The 20,025-nt window shown below is 45.2% G+C and overlaps 3 protein-coding genes across 5 annotated transcripts in view; all 3 read left to right on the top strand.

Annotated features, from left to right (window-relative positions):
- MTMR6 (myotubularin related protein 6) overlaps positions 1-20,025 on the top strand; it is an 821,484-nt gene that overhangs the window by 287,906 nt on the left and 513,553 nt on the right. The gene's annotated exons all lie outside the window — the stretch shown is intronic.
- Positions 1-20,025, top strand: part of LOC309848517 (ral guanine nucleotide dissociation stimulator-like) — a 729,203-nt gene that overhangs the window by 297,482 nt on the left and 411,696 nt on the right. The gene's annotated exons all lie outside the window — the stretch shown is intronic.
- Positions 6,387-20,025, top strand: part of LOC309848887 (uncharacterized protein) — a gene marked incomplete at its 3' end in the record, with an annotated part of 34,923 nt that continues 21,284 nt past the window's right edge. Inside the window, exon 1 of the mRNA XM_082700930.1 lies at positions 6,387-6,503. The remainder of the gene's footprint in view (positions 6,504-20,025) is intronic.

Here is a 20,025-nt window from a genome sequence, read left to right as displayed (position 1 = left end):
ACACAGAATGGCAGAAATGGAAGCGAGGCCATTTTCGCAGAAGTTGCCATGGGAGTTAGCGGTTCGTGGTAAGCCCTGCATGGGGAGACGGCGGCTGACAGGAATGCGTTCTAGGAGGAGATGCTGGGTGCTGCCCTGGGCGCTCTTCTCTGGTCTTCCTGTCGCCTCCCTCGGATCCCACACATCGCCACAGCACTGCAATTATCATTCGCGTTAAAATTTGCATGCGCCGTCCAGACCCATCTATGAAGCTCCATAGGAATATTAGGGTCACCTCAAATACTACATGTCCCAAATGAACTCATGGTTTGCCCTGAGCCCGGGGCTCCTGCTCCACTGTTCTCAGTTGCCCAAGCTGGAAGCCTGAGCGTCCTCCTAGCCCCAACAGCCTCTGCCTTCCCCAGCAGCCACTCAGCACCAGCCCTGCCGTCCTGCCTCCCCACCACCCCTGAATTCTCTCCCCTTCACCCATGCCCACCCCAAACACCCAATTTCACCCCCTCCATCTTAGTACAGGATCTTGGGCAACTGCACATTTTATCACATTTTCCTGCCCATTTTTTCCCTTGACTCCAATGATCTCGTTTGTTTATTTACTTGTTTGTCCCATTGTATAAATTTGTCCATCTCTTTGGGGACCAGATAAAGAAACATCAGAGAGCACTTGGACAACCCTTAAGTTCCTTGATCTTCATTGTTGGTCTGTGTCACTGGAATCCATAGAAACTGGAGTTTGGGCCTCCTGGGTGGCTCTGCTGGTTAAGCAACTGCCTTCAGCTCAGGTCATGATCCCGGATTCCTGTGATCGAGTCCCACGTCAGGCTCGCAGCTCCATGGAGAGTCTGCTTCTCCCTCTTCTCCGCTTTCGTGCTCTCTTTCTCTCTGTCTCTCTCTCACATAAATAAATAAAATCTTTAAAAACAACAACAACAAAAAAAAACAAAAAAATGGAATTGGAACTCAGTCACGTGCCTGAGATAAAAATGCCTCATCCCTGGCAGGGTGAACGCAGAGTTCTGACAGAATCCGAGGAGATAAGAACGGTGGAATGTTTTTTTCTGTGCGGGCTCACTGAAGAGCTGGGTGTGAATTTTCAGCTCTGGGGTAGGGAGCAGGGTGCGGTGACAGTCACCTCAGCCATTGGTGCTGCAAGCCTTCAGGGAGTAAAACAGCGGCACTTGCTGGAACCCAGAGCCCGTCTCTGCTGCTTGGGCCAGCTGCAGTTGCACCAGGGGAAGTCCACCTGAGGATCAGGGCAAGAGCCCCTCCCCTAGAAGGCCATCACGAACAGCTCATCCCTCTCAAGTTCACTGATCAGAGAGGGCTGCAAAGCTGCAGAGCTCAGGGAAATCACTAGGTAGCATTCTTTGTATTTTTATTTTGTAGGCTTTTGTTTATTTTATCAGGTTTTTCTTACTTTTCATCTCCTTTCAAATAATTTTTATTAGAGAGCAAATTCACCTAGAACAGGGAGCCTGAACATCATCGTGGCTGTTCAGCATAGAACTTTTAGGATTTTCTAATGCTTGTTTCTTCCCCAGATCTATATACTGCACAGGATGTCCAAGGTGTGGCTATAGAGGAATTACTTGGTGTTCCACTGTTTCTTGTGTATGTTTACATCTAAAATAGTCTACCATGTGTCACAAGGCACTGATACAGGCTATAAATGCTGCAAGTCATGAGACTTGGGAACAGGGGACAGGGGAATCATTTCCTGAGATCATATCATATGTCATATTGATAGGAGGGAGTTCAGAGGACAGTGATCAGCCAACTGAGAGAACTTAGAAATCCTATTAAATAAGAAATGACAAAAGGAAGAAAAAATTGTGAACACAGAAAAGGGAAGATCTTGAGTTGGGTTGAGTGTGTATAGAGGGAAGTGGGACAAAAGGGTCTCCTTATACTTCACAGGCATTTGAGTAGATGAGTTGAAGTGGGGATAGGTTCCTTGACTGTGTCCTTAGGATGCAGAATAACCATCCAAGGTGCATGTGCTGGGAGGGAGTTTCAGCTCAATAGAAGGAAGAGCTTTCAAGGTGAAAGCTACCAGTGGAGTGGGGGTCCTTAATATTTGATGTATTCTAGTAGATGAGTCCATCCGCTGGGGATATCTTGCTAGATAGGCACCTAGTCACATGCTCCTTACAGTCTTCTTTTAAAAGTAATTGACTAGCTCATTGATTAATCACAAAGATTGCCCAAAGAAGTGTAACTTTGATTTAAAATGAAATAAAGCTCAGGGATTTATTATAGTGGAGAGAAGCTGGGTCAGATGCCAGTTGAGGAACGGGGCTGGGCAAGATGGAGGAGTTGTGCTGGAGGCCACGGTTGGGAAAAGATCACACGAGAGAGCAAAATTCGGTTGTCAAAAGTGGGGCAATGTGTGAAGTTAAGTATATTCACTTGTCCACTCACTCTACAAGCATTTATTTGCTGGGAGGTTTATATAATGGAAGTCCATATACTTGCTTAAAATAAGTGCACTAGAACTGCATGCATTAATAAGGATGTAGCTCAAAAGCTAAATGGTGAACGAAAAAAAGCAAGTCATAGAAGAATAGAGAATATAGGATTCCAATAATACCAAGTAGAATAATACATAAAATTAAAAAAATGTGTAGAAACACATAAAATTGTGTTAGACCCTTGCACCCTTTAAGCAAAAGAAGGAAATTACTGACTTAAAATTCATGTGATGTGTACCTCTCGTAGGGAGGAAAGGGGTGTGATCAGAGAAAAGCACACAAGGGCTTCTAAGATACCGGAGAAGGTTTGGCTCTTAATTTGGTGGTGGATTCACAGGGACTGGTTTCCTTACTCACACGGTCTAAGCACTCTTTTGAATGTAAGATATAGTTACAATGATGAAAAGCAAAGCAAAGAGAAAGCAAAGGTGAGCATTTAGACTGAAGGGACACACAAGGTCTTAAGCAGTATAGATACAGATAAGTCCACATATGGACATAGTGGAGCCCGATGACAGAACATCACACGCACAGAGAGAATCTTCAAAACACTGAAAAGCACTTATCAGCAAGGAGAGATGCCAGCAGCTACGTGAGTGACATCTTCAAACTAGGCAGCCCGGGGACTCCCCAGCTGTCCGGCATCTACTCCGTAGCCCTCAGCCTGTGGTCTTTGCTGCCCTACCCCGCGGCAGAATCCATTCTCTTAAAAGTCAGCCGTGACGCAGACTGACTGAGGGATGTGTTTACAGCCAGTCACCTCTCCAGGAATGTTCTCTCAACAGGGAGATGTTTTCAGCTGGAAAAAAACGTCCCTGTTGTTGGGCAGTCTGTTTTGCTGGAAACAAAATTCCACATCCAACCCCCGGCCTGGAGACCTCCCTGAAGTCAAGGGACAGTGGTGCCACCTCTGACTGGGGCTTAGCCTGGGTCTGTTGTCTGACGACGCTGTGCCTTGGCACTGAGGACTCTCCCAGTCCCAGCCAGCCTGTGTCTGGGAAGAAGGAGGGTTCTCCCTGGGTACAAAGGCTCATGGAACCTCAGAGTTGAGAAGTCCCTTCTGAAGCATCTGGACGCAACCTTCTTGTGAGGTCGGGCCCACAAGCCTGGCAAGCCCTGCGTTCAAATCCTGCCTATGACTCAATGGGGAGCATGGAGAGGGGCAGGTTCTTAAAGCCTTGGTTTCCTTCGGAGTCCAACAGAGACAGCATTTTGCCCTTCCTCATGGGCTTGTTAGGGGGATTGACTGTCATGATTTATGCTCTCAAAAGATACTCAGTAATCCTCAGCTTGACCTGCTCAGAGTAGCCCCCTGGGAGCACGTTGCCGTCGTGGGCTCTGGGCCTCTGCCCTACTGTGTCCCTTCAGCCTGCCAATCCAGACTCCCCTGACCCAGTCGTCCTTCCAGAAAGCCTTCCTGCCCGCCAGTATGGGATCCCACTACACTGGTGCTCACCCATCAGACCCAGGCCAGCCCTGGGGCACGACGTCCCCCAGAGCTAGTGTCCTGGACATGGACAGTCCTCCGTGTGGAGACTGGCAAGCTGGAGCCCGCTGTGCTGCCACCTGTTTTTAGACCAAATATTGGGGTGCCTTGTGATGGGGCTCTTTCTCCCCAAACCAGGGAAATGAGCTGCCCCCAGTTCCATCACGCCTGTCCCACTCTTCCCCCACTGTGGAACCATTGGTACATAGCGTCTTAGGCCTCCTTGACTGCCAGAGCCCCAGAGCCTTTTCGTGGCTGGGGTTGAAAATGTTTGATGGAGGTCAGTTTGGTTTTTGATGGACCTGTTGGTGGGATGAAGCCTGGGCACTCCCTGCAAGCCAACACGAAGCCTGAGCCCCTGACCAGTAAGGCAGCGCACAGCCCACGGCAGCCCCTCCCCTAGTGCTCAGAGCTCCCCTTTCTCACTGAGTCCCACTCGCTGGTGTTTCTCTCTCTTCCTGCAGGGAGAGCCCCAAATGTCCTCTCTCTGAGGATCTATCTTGTGTGCCTGGTTAGCTCCATCTTCTGGCGGACAAGACAGGAGTTACTGACGACGACCTCTATTAGAGCGTCAGATCAAGGAAACTCCCCCTTACCCGACTTTGTGGGAGAGGAGGGGTGTCAGCAGGAAGCCCGGCCCCCTCTCTCACACAAGCTTAACTTGAGGGATACCAAGGTTGGAGTTGGCAGGGTCAGGGGGTCACAGCCAGAAGATCCTGAGGGTGTGGATGAGCTCTGTCCAGTGCCAAAGGCCCTGGTTGAGGCTCTGTCCATCCTGCAGCTTCCATGAGCAGCCGATGTGCATTGTAAAGGCCTCTCTTGCTCACACAGTTCATGTGGCTCTTGCTGTTGCCACTAAAACTCCATCTGCATGAACACTTGTCTGTCACCCACTGACCGGCACTGTCCTTGGAGGTTCGTCCCTGAGAGGATGGGGTTCAGCCAGGAAGGACAGGGAGCAAGCCGAGAGGAGTGGCCTGGCCTGTGCCCCTCTGCTGGCCTGGAGCAGGGTCTGGTTGCGCCAGTGAGAGTCTGGGTGATTGAGCCCGGGGGGCTGGAGTGGCTGGAGCGAGTCACCAGACAGGGCATGGGTGAGGTGTGTTCCAGGACACGGGGCAGGGGAGCATCTGGGAGAGGACATATGAGGGCGCTGTGGGCAGCCTCCCCAATGCTCTATGGTCACTCCCAGGGCCCCGACGTCATCACTGCTGGCTTGTCCTCCTCATGATTTCAGGTCTCATCTATAGAGTCCTGGATCCCTCCTTTCCAAAGCAATGCTTCTCCCTAATGCAGACAGCATAAAGGAGCCAGCAGCCAGTCCCCTAAAAATGTGGGTAAAGCGTGTTCCAGTGTTGATGTTTACAGGAATCATTCCTAAAGAAACATACATTTATGGCACAGACATGCTTATCACTTACATTTTGAGAGTCAAATAACTGGAAATGAATTAGTTGTTCAACAGAGGAGTTTCCTGAATGCTGTCACTGAGAATGCCCAAGAGCGACAGTGTCTGTCCACTGTGGGGACATAAGGAAGAACAAGAGATAGCCCCGGAACCTTCCCCGCCACACTCTGCCACATACATGTGCGCACATGTGCGCAACGCACAAACACACACACACACACTACACTTAGAGGGTAAGGCAGAGAAGAAGGATGCCCCCTATAATTAGGGGATTATTAATTTTTTCATCTTTAAATCATTATTTACTAAATAAACATAGTCTGGATAAAGCCTAAAGAACTCTTTTATGACCTAACTTGTTAGCAAGAAATGAGAATATTGAAGATATAATTTTAATACTTGATAATATGCCCATTAGAATAGTTGAAACGTAGACTATCCAGAAAAATGAAAGCATGTAAAGGTGTCTCATGGACCCAGACATTTCTCTCATGGTTTCTGCTTTTCAAGGCATGCTTCTAAATGGGAAACCTAGCTCAGAATGAAAATAGTTCATTTGGGGGCTTCCCGTGATCTTTGTTCTTTCAGGAACGTTCCTATGTAATAAAATGTTATTTGTATAACAATGTTTGCAAAGAGGGGAATCACGCTTATATTCTGCAGACACACACAGAAGGCCATATTGTAGGATTCCAGGCAGAGGAAAATCCAAGTCGAGGTGAAGTGGCGGAGACAGAGAGCAGAGCAGCGGTTGCAGGGACTGGGCGAGGGACAGAGCAGTGAGCGATGAGGAGCGCCGGTGTCTCTGTGATGGAAACGTCTTAGAACAACATGGTTGTGCAACACCCGGAATGGACCTAATGAGACCTCCATATCCCACTGCAAAGGATGCGATTAAAATTTTATGCAAACTCAAATTCTACTATCTTTAATTAAATCTAGTATGTAGTTATATACATATACACAAAAGAGAAGAAATACAAAAAAAGCAACGAGGGGGATGGGAAAGACATGCTTTGCTTTCTGGTTGTAGCAAGCACGAGGTACTCCTCGGGAGCGGAGCCTGCTTGCTCCAGGGAGCCAGGTGGCGGCAGCTCATGGGCAGGACCCTGCTGGTCATCCAGGAAAGTCAAAAGGTCTGGTGGTTCTTCCGTGGCAGAGAAGTGAACGAGGGCCCTGACGACCATCTGCCCTGGCCCCAATGGGTCAGGGGGGATCACTGGTCTTCCTAACCCATAGTGAGCAGCCATAGCAGGGATGGCGGGGGCCAGCTCAGGCCCCAGAGGTGCAACGGGTGCCAGAGTGGCTGCTGGAACAACTTCCCGAAGCACATCCTGATCTGGGTCTGGGGCCGGTGCTGTAGCTCCAAGAAGAGAAAGCATCATCAGCTTGGTTGACTTCCCTCTCGCCTTTCCCTTTCCCCACCACTCAGCGTGGCCTGCGTTCAAGACCCAGCCCCCGGAAGGTGTCCCCAGCGGAAGCCCATGGGGACAGGGATCTGAGACGACTCACTCCTCTCAGCCCAACTACAATCTATGGAGGCTTCCTCAGGGTGGCCCACCCTGCCTCCTCCTCAGGCCCACATCAGTCAACCCCAGTCCTCCTCACCCCCAGCCTCTGGCTCTGTGGTCTCAGTGCTCTGCCTTTCTGGCAGCAGAAGCTGGGCACGGTGCTGCAGGTCCGAGCCAGGCACATTGACCTGCAGGTAGGCCAGTAGAGCATGCAAGTTGGGAAACTCTGGAGGCTGCACAAAATCCCCTGGATACCTTTCCACCCACATATCCAGGATGGCATAGACAGCCCTGGGGACAAACATGGAGGCAGAGAAGTCAGAGGACAGGGTATGCATCCAAACCAATATCTCAGGGAACCCCTGTAGGAACCTGGGCCCCTGGGCTTCCAGCTCCTGTCCGAGACCAGTCGGACTCCTTGTCCACCTGCGACCTGGCAGCCCTGCCTGAGACAGGCCTGTTCCCAGATGGTGGGCTGGCCAAAAGCCTCTGGGAGTGGGAGTCCTTGATCAATGGGGGGAGCCTTGCTGGAACCCAGAGCCCGTCTCTGCTGCTTGGGCCAGCTGCAGTTGCACCAGGGGAAGTGCACCTGAGGATCAGGGCAAGAGCTCCTCCCCTAGAAGGCCATCAGGAACAGCTCACCACTCTCAAGTTCACTGATCAGAGAGGGCTGCAAAGCTACAGAGCTCAGGGATATCACTAGGTAGCATTCTTTGTATTTTTATTTTATAGCCTTTTGTTTATTTTTTTCATGTTTTTTCTTACTTTCATCTTCTTTTAAATAATTCTTATTAGAAAGAGAGTGTGTGTGGGGGGGTGTGGTTGGGCAGAGGCAGAGAATCTTCAAGCAGACCCCCTGCTGAGCACAGAGTCCAACTCAGGGCAGGATCCCAGGACTCAAAAGATCAAGACCTGAGCTGAAACTCAACAACTGAGCCACCCAAGCTCCCCTCCAAGAGTAGCCTTAAATGAGAAAAAATTAAAATAAGATCAATCCTAAATATGCATGAATTTTAAAAAAGAGTAGGAGAAGGAAGAGAAAGAAGAAAGCCAAGAGCAGCGAGAGAGTAGTCAAGGAATAATATGAATTTTACTAAAGTGTGGCATGAGACAAAACTAGAAAGAAAGAAAGAAAGTACTTTATTAGTAGTATCTCTGCGGTATGACCAAATGTGCTTTGTTTTTATAATACATACTTGAAAAAATGTATTCCTATTATTTAAAGCTTGCATGAATTATTTCAATTTTATTTTTAATATTTAAAGAAAGGGTGTTATATAATTTACTTTCTCAAATGTCTTAGGACTTCTGGCAGGAATCCTCCTCAACCACGCTGAATCGCCAAAGGTCTTGGAGGTGATCCTTGACTGTGTTCTCGAACATGAACCAGTAATAGTAGACATTCCTGCATTGTGTTTGTTTCTTTTATTGTCCTTGCCACAGTGATAAGTACTTATTAATTTTGCTATGTACATATTAAGTGTCTCTTTCTGTCTCACTTATCAACTCCAAAAGGGCAGTCACCTTTTCTGTTTTATTCACCAATATAAAATCAATTGCCTAGCACAATGACACATGAGGTAGGAACTCAATAAATACCTTTGAATGAATAAATATATAAACCAAGAAAGAGAAATCGTATCACAGAGTTTGGAAGTGTAATCGAAGTGTAATCGAAAATGTATAAATGCAAATAAAAATTGATTCATTGGAACAAATGGTTGCCAATTTGTCATCACAAAATGGGCCATTAGTGTCCAGATTGTTTTTTTTTTTTTTTTTTTACTGCTTTCTCATTACTATTTTTCACTAAGATTTGCTATTCCCAAAACATAGCCATATCATCTGGGAAAAGAATAAACAGTTGTTTCTGATGTAGTGTAAACTTGTGAACCAGCACAAAGGCGAGGCAATTGATGCCCCCAGAGCACACGATGTCAGGAGACACTCATGCCTAGGTTTGCGCAAGCCTCAGCCATGAACCTTCATGACCCTGCAAGCGAGTGCCTCCTTAAATTTTGTACCCTAGGGGCCTCCCTTGTCCCATTCTGGCATCTCTGTTAGTTTATTATTTGTTCTTTCTATAAACTTATCCTTGGAAGAGAAAAGAGTGCATGTCCAGGCTATGTCAGCTTGCCAACAGCAGGTTCATGAATGTCCTTCTTTTCATACACAGATTTCTTTCCCATCTCTTGACTGCCTGCCAGACCCACATAACAAAACCTCCAGGTTGGTTAGGACGATCTCTTTCCTTTCCTCCAGTCCCATACTGCTAATTGGGACCAAGCTGACTGGCTGCACTAAACATTTTTGTTATCCAACCTTAGCTGGTGTGTAATGAGACTTGTTACTCTGCTCTTCTTCATCACTCTGTGCAGGCCAGAGTTTACCAATGAGGTGCTGGGTCTCAGTGCATAGACCCCTTTCTTTGCCTTCAACATACTTTATGTTAACTACTTCCCAACATTTAAAATTGCCCATTTTACATGAAAATCCAGATGTACAAAATCTCAAAAATGGAAAAAAACATATTTTTCAAAAAGATTTTCTTTTATTAATTTTAGAGAAAGAGAGAGAGGATGTGCACGTGCATGAGTTGGAGGAGGGGCAGAGGCAGAGGGAGAGGAACAGACACCTAAACAGACCCCATGCTAAGCAGGGAACCCTACATAAGCCTTACTCTCACCACCCAATCATGACCTGAGCCAAAACCAAGAGTTGGGTGCTTAATCAACAGAACTGCCCAGGTGCCCCATACAACACATTAAAAAAAAAAAAAAAAAAAAGAAATAAAAAAAAAAAGAAAATCTGACAAGATTTTTCTCAGTGTCTGTTAGGAAAAAGATTACCATGCCCCTCACAAATTAGAGAACTGGTTTAACATACATCTCCTAGAGACTTTCTTAACTTGGTTTGCTGACCTTCTTCAGGATGGGTTCTAGCAATTTGCTTCCATACAGCCTCTTTCCTTGCTGAATATGCATCAGCAAATGCCTTCCGTGTACATTAACACTATTCCCAAAATACTTTCTCTCCATCTATACACAGGATATGGACTGTATATCTGACTTTGTTTGGACGGATCGGGCCATGGAACTAGTTCTAGCAATGAGTGATGAGTAGAAATTTTATGTTTCTTATGGCTGAGCATTTAATTGTTAGTGCGAGCCTTTAGAGATCTCATTTTCCCTCTTTAGTGACAGGGAACATGGAAGGTAAGAGAAGCTTTCCAGCCTGTGTTCCTCAGTGGCTTTAATGAACAGAATTCCCTGTCATTTTGCAATGGACATGTAGTAAGACCAAGAAATAAACTTTTGGGGACACTTGGGTGGCTCAGTTGGTTAAGCCACTGCCTTCAGCTCAAGTCATGATTCCAGGGTCCTGGGATTGAGTTCTGCACTGGGCTCCTTGCTCAGTGGGGAGCCTGCTTCTCCCTCTGCCTGCTATTCCCCCTACTTGTGTTTTCTTTCTCTCTTTCTGACAAATAAATAAAATATTTAAAAAAAGAAAGAAAGGAGGAAAGAAACTTTTGTTGGAACTGTTTGTTGTCACCACAAAACCTAGTCTATCTTGACTGATAGGATGCTCTTGGTCACATTTATAGTTTTGTTTCTCCTTTCAGATTTAATCAAGCCCAATGTTTTAAGAAAATCAAAGGCAATTATGTCACAGATTGCCTTCTCAGAGTTCTAAGATCAGAGCAACAGAGAGAAAAAATAGCACTTGATGCGGCTATGTGGTTTGAGAAAAGAATTTATAAAATTGACTTTCTATTCCAGAATGTTCTTTGCAATAATCATTGTTTTTCCTTTCGTAGAATATTAGGCAATTCTGTTAAACATGAAAATACACTCAGAGGTTTTTGTTTGTATTGTGTAAGTGATTTTCAGTATCATTATTAGGATTTTATAGAAATATTTTTGTAATATGTGTTGTTCCTATATTTCTTCATGGAATTTTATTAAAATCCAGTTTTTCCAAAAGAAACACATTTCTATTTAATGATGCAAATCAATGGAAAAATAAGATGTGACACTCCAAAATTCACTTTACACGTCATTGTTAAAGGCATATATCTATTCCAAATGAGGAGATGCAATTCTAGTTCACATAGCCTCAGAAGTAATTAGATACTACTACTAGTATTAATAATGCTACAACTATTCACGGGCGAAGATCAACAAACCCAGTCACACCTAGTTGAGGTGCTTTGGAATCAGAGGCAGAAGACGTAGCAAGATTACGTGGGTCCCTGTTCTCTCTGCATCCTTCAGAGGAAGGCCTGCTGGACAGGGGGCCAAGAATGGACTTGACCATAGGGTTGGGTTCCTTCATAGAGGTTGGATTCCAGTGCCATGGGAGGGAACATGGACAGCAGCCTTTCTCAAGGTCTCCAGTGCCAAGCAGAGCAAGCTTGGGTGCCAGATATTCAGAGGACTGCTGGTTCCTGAGGAACTTGGGGGCCCCAGTACAACTGAAAATTGACAGTGGGTGCAGCTTAACCCATTGGGAGAGGTGTAGCCACGAAAGGACACTCATGCAACAACCTGACTGTCCATCCCCACACTGCCATGTCGTAGGCACCCATCACAGGCTAGCCAAAAATCTAGGTGCTTTATACTTGCTAGCTCTTACCTTCACTATCACCCTTTAAGATGGATATAATTATTTCTAATTTTACAGATGAGGAGAATGAGGCTCCAGGGAAGTTAGGTTACTTATCTAAAGTTAGCTGACTTGTAAATGGCAGAATCAGGATTTAAACCAGGTTGTGCTCTTTTCCTCTGTGTTTACTTATATGATATGATATTACCTGATATGATATTAAATAAATACAATAGGAAAATGGCTACTGAAAATACAATTCACAGTATTTTAAAGATACATAACTTTTTAAATAATCACGATATTGATCAAACTACATCTTCAAAATGGACCCTCCCTTCCTCTAGCCAAGACACCAACAATGATGACACCTCTATTGCTTTTTGCTAAAGAGTGGCACTTGAAACATTGGAGAGAACCTGGTGCTTGCCAGAAGTCAAGGCCTTGCACCAGTTCTGAAAAGATCTAAAAAAATTTGAGAATGTGGAGTTGGTGGTTGTGGTGGTCGTGTGTGTGTGTGTGTTTATGTGTGTGTGTGTTGTAAGGAGGGATTGCCAGAATTGGGATTACAGTGAATAGTGAATGGTCTTGACTACTTTGGGGCCTGAGATAACTCCAAATCCAAGGGTTCCCTCAGAAAATCCAGGGCCATTCAGATGGCCTTAAATATTTTGAAATGAGGGAGAGTACCCAAGACAAAGAGAGAAATCACTGGAAGCTCCTGTACTGACTTGTCAGGTCTTCTAAGACACTTGCAGCCAGTAACTACCCATAGTGAATTCTGAACTCCCTCAGAATTCAGGGATGCAAGCTGAGGTTTAGTGACCTCTAAGAGCTGAGGCTCCAGCCAGGTGGGACATCTCCCCCACCCACCACAGGCAACTGTGTTCTTTAGAAAAGAGCAAGGGGCAGGAGCTCCAGACACCTGTTAACCACAGCCTGTTCTTCTCACGCCTCAGAACTCTATACATAAGGAAAATAAACTGGGTCATCGCTGCTGGTGTAGGGACTTTGTGTCAGGTTTTAAGGGGAAAAGATGGGCTTTAATGTAGCAGGATGATCTGTCATCATTTTCTGGAAGCTGATTGTAAGCCCGAAACCAGAACATTGCTGATTTTGGAATCTCCTCAGAGGATAACAGAAAGCTGACAAAGGTTAGCTTTCAGCTTTACTTTGGGTAAATGGTCCAACATGCTGTGGCCTACATTCCTCAGCTATAAAATAAGAATATACGACGACTTGTTTGAAACTGGGCCACAATAACATATTGAAAGGTGCCATATAAACACGGAGCTGTAGAATCATGGACTCTTAGAAGGCCGACAAGAGCATTTAGTTCACCCTCCATTTACAGATAAGCACATGCTTATGTGGTCCAAGCAGAGGAGGGGCTATTCTCATTTTATAGTGCTTCCAAGAAGAATTCACACTGCTGTTAGTCTATTTTGATAGTCCACAGCTTAAGAAATGCCTCCCGATGCTGTCTTAATTTCCACAGATTGCATCCCTTGAACGACCACTTCTAGAGTCCTTGGGCATCCCTGGTACCCTTGTTGGACTCACTGTGCTGAGTTGGGATATCCCTCTTGTTGCTGCCCCAGGTAGGGGCCATGCCTCTGAGGCAGGAGGTCAACATCTCTGGAGAGGAGAGGTAATCCCAAGATCTTCAGCAGGAAAGAAGAACATGGAGGGTGGGGAGACAGCTCTGGCTCTCGGGGCCACAATCCCTCAGGAATAGACCTCGAAGCCTCTACAGATACTTAAAGGACTCCCAGAAGGTAAGGGTTATCCAAAGGTCTCTCCCATGGGGGCAGTCCAGGAGCTAGGTCAAGAGGTGTCCATGCGAAGGACCTCAGGACAAACAGGTGATGGCTATATGTCATAAACCAGACTATCAGTGTATATTGCTAAGTGTGCTTTATTGTCCCAAGACTTTACTCCAGATCCCTCTGGGACAAGAATTTTCTTTTCTCTTCTCTTGGAGGGGAGATTTGTGGAAATGTTGGGCTGCACTGTATCATAGCATTTCTTCTGTGAGAATATTGGCTGTTTTCTCCATGGATCATGCCGGCACAGATGCCTCCTTGTCCTTCTCTAAGCTCTTCATTCACTCAACAAGCATTTCATGAGCACTTACAATGGGCTAAGTGTTGAGAATCTAGCTGTGAGCACAATACACCTGGCATCTGTCCTCAGGGAGGGTACAGTGGACAGAGATCAGACTCCCCTGCTCCTGAGACTGGGATCCTACTATCTCTTCACTGTCCCTCCTCACATTTCACTCCGCCCTCTGACTGGGACACTAGCTTACTGACCAGGGTAAAGTATCCTCTCCCTGGAGATTTCCTGTTGCCTACACCAGGACCTTCTCATTGTATGTGCTCTCTTCGTATCTCTGAATGCTGGGGGACTCCCAGGAAGACAACCCTGCACTTGCTAGGTGATGTTCGGAAAGTACATGGTTCATTCAGCAAGTACCAGACTGTTAGCCAGCTGTGTGGATGCTGGGCTGCTTCTGGACCAGGAATTAATTGCCCCCGTCAAGACTGGCCGGTTTCAAGACAGTCATAATTGACAAGGGAAGCTCACTTGGCTGCTATGAAACTAGCCAGATGCCCACTGCCGTGCCCTCAACAATAAGTCACGTTCAATTCCAACTCGCCAGATGCCCACTGCCATGCGCTCAACAATGAGTTATGGTCAAACCCCGGATGTTAATGAAATCACAAATCTGGATGACGCTCTTGACACCTTGAATGTGAATGCTAAGATAAAGGGCCTTGGTAATAGGACTGGCCTTTCTGGAACACCACTAAGCCCTCACCAGTCAGGTTCCAGCTGCCAAAACAGGGACCTCATAACCGGCTTGCTGTCACTCCAACCCCAGAGCTTAGCATCATCTGGCAGGGGTGGCATGAGAGTTAAACAGATGACATGGGATAAAACAAGGCAGGATACTTCAGAGGCAGATAATTTACAGGTTACCTGTGCACGTTTTGCCTTTTGACTTGTCCCTCTTCCCCCCTGCCCCGACTTTGCCACTGCTGCCAGGCTGGTTTCCTAGAAGGGAGCAAGAAAACAATTTTATTTTCTAGGAGCACCCCTGGTAAGTGTTTAGAAAAAGTTCAAAGTTAAAACTTGCCTACATGAGGTTTTGAAACAACCTCTTTAATGATAAAGACCCATATTTTCCTGGTTGAATTCCTCGAAAGCCCTCTGCCTGTGTGAATACAGCCCTGGACAGGTGGGAGCGGAGGGCAGGCAGAGGCTTTAGGAACTCCCGCTCCATTCGAGTATCCTATGATGTATGGTGGGTGTATTCCCAGAAACCGCCCCCCATCGCCTCCCGCAAATGTTGTGATACAGTTATCTCACGGAAGAGAAAAAGTACCGGGGAAATCAAGCTACCTGACTAGGAAAGCTGGTGGTTTTCTTTCCTTTGATCTGTTTCTTAGGAAAAAGAATTCTTAAAAAAAAAAAAAATCCCAGAACATCCAGTATAATGAGCCTGATTAACTATAGTATTACACGCTCACTAACTAGCCTCAGGCAAAGTAGCAGCCTTGAGCCTGAGACTTTCTCTCAGAACCTCTCCAGTCCCAGCATCTGTTGTGCTTGCTGTCACCTCCAGGGTCACTTCAGCATTTCACCTCCTCAGGTTCTGAACCAGTCCCTCCCACGCGGAGCTCGACGCAGCTGCTCGAGTGCAAGCCAGGGCACGAGGAGCATTATTTCAGATGGAACAAGTGTCTGATGGAAAGTTTACACAACTGCAGCCGGTCCTGGACAATCTACCTGATCGTTTCACCCCCAGCCAGGTGGGTGTTCCAGAAGCAGGTGGCGCTTTACAAGAGAACAGCGCGATGGCATGAAATTGCATCTCCTGATTCGATTCCCCCCTAAGCATCGCTTGCTCATCCCACCAGTGACGGTGGACAGACCTGGTGGTGCCTCCCACCCCACTTTCAGCTTAGTCACCCCAAGTGATTTATATATGCGAGACCACCCTTGTCTCCAGATAAAATAAGGAAGGGAATCTGATGGGTGTTGCGGTGTCCTCTGCTCGCTGCCACACCCCTTCCTGTTCCTTTTCCCTTCAGTCTAATGAATTGTTTGTCTTTCTTTTCCTCCCGTCAAAAATGCTCATGCTTATGTGTGGGGTTTTTTGTTTTGTTTTTGTTGTTGTTGTTGTTGTTGTTTTTATAGTTTCCAATAGAAACCATACTCATTTTCCAGGACATTTCTCCAAATTTTTTTTGCACTAAGGCCTGACTTTTTAATAGAGTCAGAAGTGGTTCTCATTTTAAAAACAGAGGTTTCTGGTTTTCATGGGCATTCAAAGCTAAATTCTTCACTAGATCTTAATGAGATTCTGAATCATAGTTTTAATTTTGCTTGTTTAACCACTTGTGTTGTTTTGTTACTGCTCTAAGAGTTTTTACATACGTCCAAAGGAGGGTAACCAGAAACAGTCCATGTAAGAGACAGTTCATGTAGGAGACAGAGTAAGTCAAGCAGAGACTATCTGAACCAAACAGCAAAAAACACTGAAGAGCCAGTCAAAAGTGCGGCTCTAGGGGTATGTGGGTGACTCAGTTGGCTAAGCAACCCACTCTTGATTTCCGCTCAGGTCCTGATCTCAGGGTCTTGGGATTGGTCTCAGGCTCTGTGGGGAGTAGGCTTGTGATTCTCTCTCTACCTCTCCCTCTGCCCCTCCCCCTGCTCACAACAAACAAACAAACAGTAAATAAAGGTTTTTTTAAGTGTGGCTACAACAAATTATTAAAATTTTTAAAAAACTCAATTAGGTAACCTGAACTCTCTGTTGTAGGTATATCGGTCATGGATATGAAAATGTGCTTAAAATGCATAGAAAGGGAGCCTGGGGAATTGCTCAGGAGTAACTGACACTAGTAAGAGATTGGGAGCCAGTGTGGGGGCAGGAACTAAAAGGGAGTCTTGGTCCTCTAAAAAATAAAAATAAAAATACCACATGGTCCAGTAATGGCACTACAGGGTATTTACCCCCAAAAGACAAAAATACTAGTTCAAAAACATGTATGCCCCCCTATGCTTATGACAGCATTATTTACAATAGCCACAATGTGGGAGCAACCTAAATGTCCACTGATAGATGAACGGATAAAGAAGAAGTCATACATTAAGTGGTGTATATCAGCCATTTAAAAATGAAATCTTGCCATTTACAACAACAGTGACGGACCGAGAGGGCATTATGCTAAGTGAAATAAGTCAGACAGAGAACGAGAAATACCATACGATTTTATTTATGTATAGCATCTAAAAAGCAAAACAAGTGAACGAACTAAAAAAGCAGGAAGAGACCCATAAATATAGAGAATAAACTGGTGGTTGTCTCCACGGTGGCGGTGTGGGGGGTGGGAGGGAGGGCAAAATCATTGAAGGGGAGTGGGAGATACAGGCTTCTAGTTATGGTGGGAGTAAGTCACGAGGATGAAAGGTACAACATAGGGAATGGAGTCAACCATACTGTCATAGTGTTGTATGGGGACAGATGGGAGCTCTGCCTATGGTGAGCATGGTGTAATGTCCATTGAATCCCTATGTTGAACTAACATAACATTCTGTGTCAACTATACACCAGTAAAAAAGACGAAGAGGAAATGAAAAGGAGGGAACCTGCACACAGAGGCAGGCAGAGAGGGAGGACCAGGGAAGACACAGAAAAAGCCTTCTAGAAGCCAGGAATAGCTGAGGTCACTGAAGCCAGGAGAGAAACAAGGAGGAGATTCTCCTCCACAGCCCTCAGAAGGAACCAATCCAGCCATCCCCTTGATCACAGACTTACAGCTACCAAAGTGGGAAGACTTCTGTTGTTTAAGCTGGAAGAAAATAAGGTGGCGGGGAAGTGAGTGAGATTTGACTTGGATTACTGCTATGTCACTGGATCTGTCATAAGAAAAATGTGATACTCATGTAATCTACGTGCGTACACATGCTGACACACATCGGCAAACATGGATACATATGTGTATAAAAGAGAAGAGTAACCTTAAGCTTTATTTTACTTCTGCAAAAGTCCTATAGTAGTATAATCACCCCTAGAGGCTCAAAATTCTTATTATGCTGAAGCTTGTGGGCTTCAGAAGGCTTTGTCTTTCCTTATTGCAATGGTTCTCAGCCTTGGATGCTCGCTAGAATCAATGGGGACATTCAAATCTCGATGCCAACGCCATATCCTAGACTAATGAAGTCAGAATCTCTGCAAGGGAAACTGGTTCCAGCTTCTTTTAAAGCTCCCCAGGTGATTTCAATATGTGACCAAAGTTGAGAACAAGTTTTACTCTGTAACCCCTCAAAGGGAGGGTCTATGTCTGCTTTGTCTTTATGTCCTCATAGCACCTCAGTTAGTGACTTACATCAATATAATGAGGAGATCCGGAGCCTCCAATATTCTCAGAGGGAGAAAAAAAGTCCTAATAACCAGAAGTTAGTAATGTGTTAGGACTAACGCACGCAGATTAATAAGTCCTAACACCGTTTCTCCCTCTGTCCCTCCCTCCCCACTTGTCCTCTCTCTTGCTCTTGCCCTCTCTTGCAAAAACAAACAAACAAATAAATAAAAATATGCAGTGGAATATTACTGATTTACACCAGTATGGATGAAACTGGAGGAAATTGTGCTCAGTGAAATAAGTCAAACAGAGAAAGACAATTATCATATAGTTTCACTTATTTGTGGAACATAAGGAATAGCATGGAGGACATTAGGAGAAGGAAGGGAAAAATGAAAAGGGGGAAATCAGAGGGAAGATGAACTAGGAGAGATTATGGGATCTGAGAAACAAACCAAGGGTTTTAGAGGGGAGGGGGTGGGGGGATGGGTTGGCCCGGTGATGGGTATTAAGGAGGGCACGGATTGCAAGGAGCACTGGATGTTATACGCAAACAATGAATCATGGAACACTGCATCAGAAACCGATGACGTACTGTATGGTGACTAACATAACATAATAAAAAAAATTATAACAGCAAACAAACAGATAAGTAAAAGCTTAAAATAAAGCAAAAAACCTTAAGTGTCTGCCTTCAGCTCAGGTCATGATCTCAGGGTCCTAAGATCAAGACACGTATCGGGCTCCCTGCTTAACGGGGAGTCTGCTTCTCCCTCTGCCCCTCCCCCCAACTTATGTGCTCTCTCACTCTCGCTCTCTCTTGCAAAAATAAATAAATAAAATTATGAGTTCCAACAGACAGCATTATGCCCTTTTGATGCCTTCAGGATCTGTGTCTTTTCACACACACACACACACACACACAAACATCTGTATACACACAGTCCTTTGCTGGGTATCTCCTCAGAGCCTGAGAATTTGGTGGTGGCGGGGGGGGGATTCTTTGGTCAGGTGATATCCCAATAGAGCAAGGTGAAAGCCGCCAACCAGCTGTGTCTCTAACTGATGTCAAAGAAAAGATTGTAAATGGATTTCTAAGTCACTGTTGAGCAGAAGGTCTCTTTGGAAGGACCCCTCACCTTCCTCACGACTGCTTCCCAAAACGGATTACATTACTCCTGAGACATTGCCCAATCTTATTTGGGACAGTGAGTTCCTCGGGACATAGCAATAAGTCCTTCTGAAAAGAGAATTTGGAAATTTGAAGTTCTTCAGATATATTTTGGGTTTTTTCTTGAAAATGGTGCCAAAGGTTTCCTCTACTCCTGGCACAGCTGGTGTTGATGGTTGTGGTGGCTTCGTCTAAAATTTTGTGCTTTAAATGTTATGATCCTTGGGCGTATCAAACCCGTTATAAAGTTCATACTGGGGGTGGAGGGTCCATATTAATTAAGCAGTTGGGATTACCCACATTTGATATGGTCTTCTGAACAGCTCAGGTGGTTATATTAACTGCTTAGCTGTTGATGTCTTGAAGACAAGATTTCAGCGGCAGAATTTCTGGTGTTTGAGTAGATTATAATTCCATTAGAAATACCCCTGTAATATATTAGTAAGGTACTTTTAAAAATAATCTATATAGCATTCTACTTTGTGTCTTTCTTTAATTGGTATAAAATCAATGAGGCATTATTTCAGTTCAAATATCTTGGTGTGTTATTTTTTTTTTAAATCCCATTAAGCCATAGCTTCACAACAGATTTTGTGAAATCCTATTACTCACATAACCTCTAAAGTCAATGTTCCTATGTATTTTAAAAATCAAGAAACTCCTAATTATTTGAAAGAGTGTCTGCATTTTACATCACTTAGGGGCATGTATGTTTTATGAGTTTATAATTCCAAACATAGAATAAATAATTCTATTAAATCCCAGTATTTTGGAGAAAAACAACATTAATCAGCTCTATAAATTATGGCATGATAAGTCAGATTGTTCCCTCTGTAACAGTGTAAAAGTTGCAAACTTTTCATCAAGACAGGAACATAGAGAGAGAAATTCAGATGGGGGAAAACTATGACCTCTTTGCATTGTCTCTTTTCAGGATGACATTTCAGAGCCCATCTCTGCTGGGCTGGTGTCTGCCCACCTGGCCACACAGTCGGGTTT

The sequence above is a fragment of the Mustela nivalis genome (assembly GCF_964662115.1).
Source record: "Mustela nivalis genome assembly, chromosome: 15".
Lineage (NCBI taxonomy): Eukaryota > Metazoa > Chordata > Mammalia > Carnivora > Mustelidae > Mustela > Mustela nivalis.
Note: the sequence above shows the minus strand (reverse complement) of the source record. Positions and strands in the feature narration are given on the sequence as shown.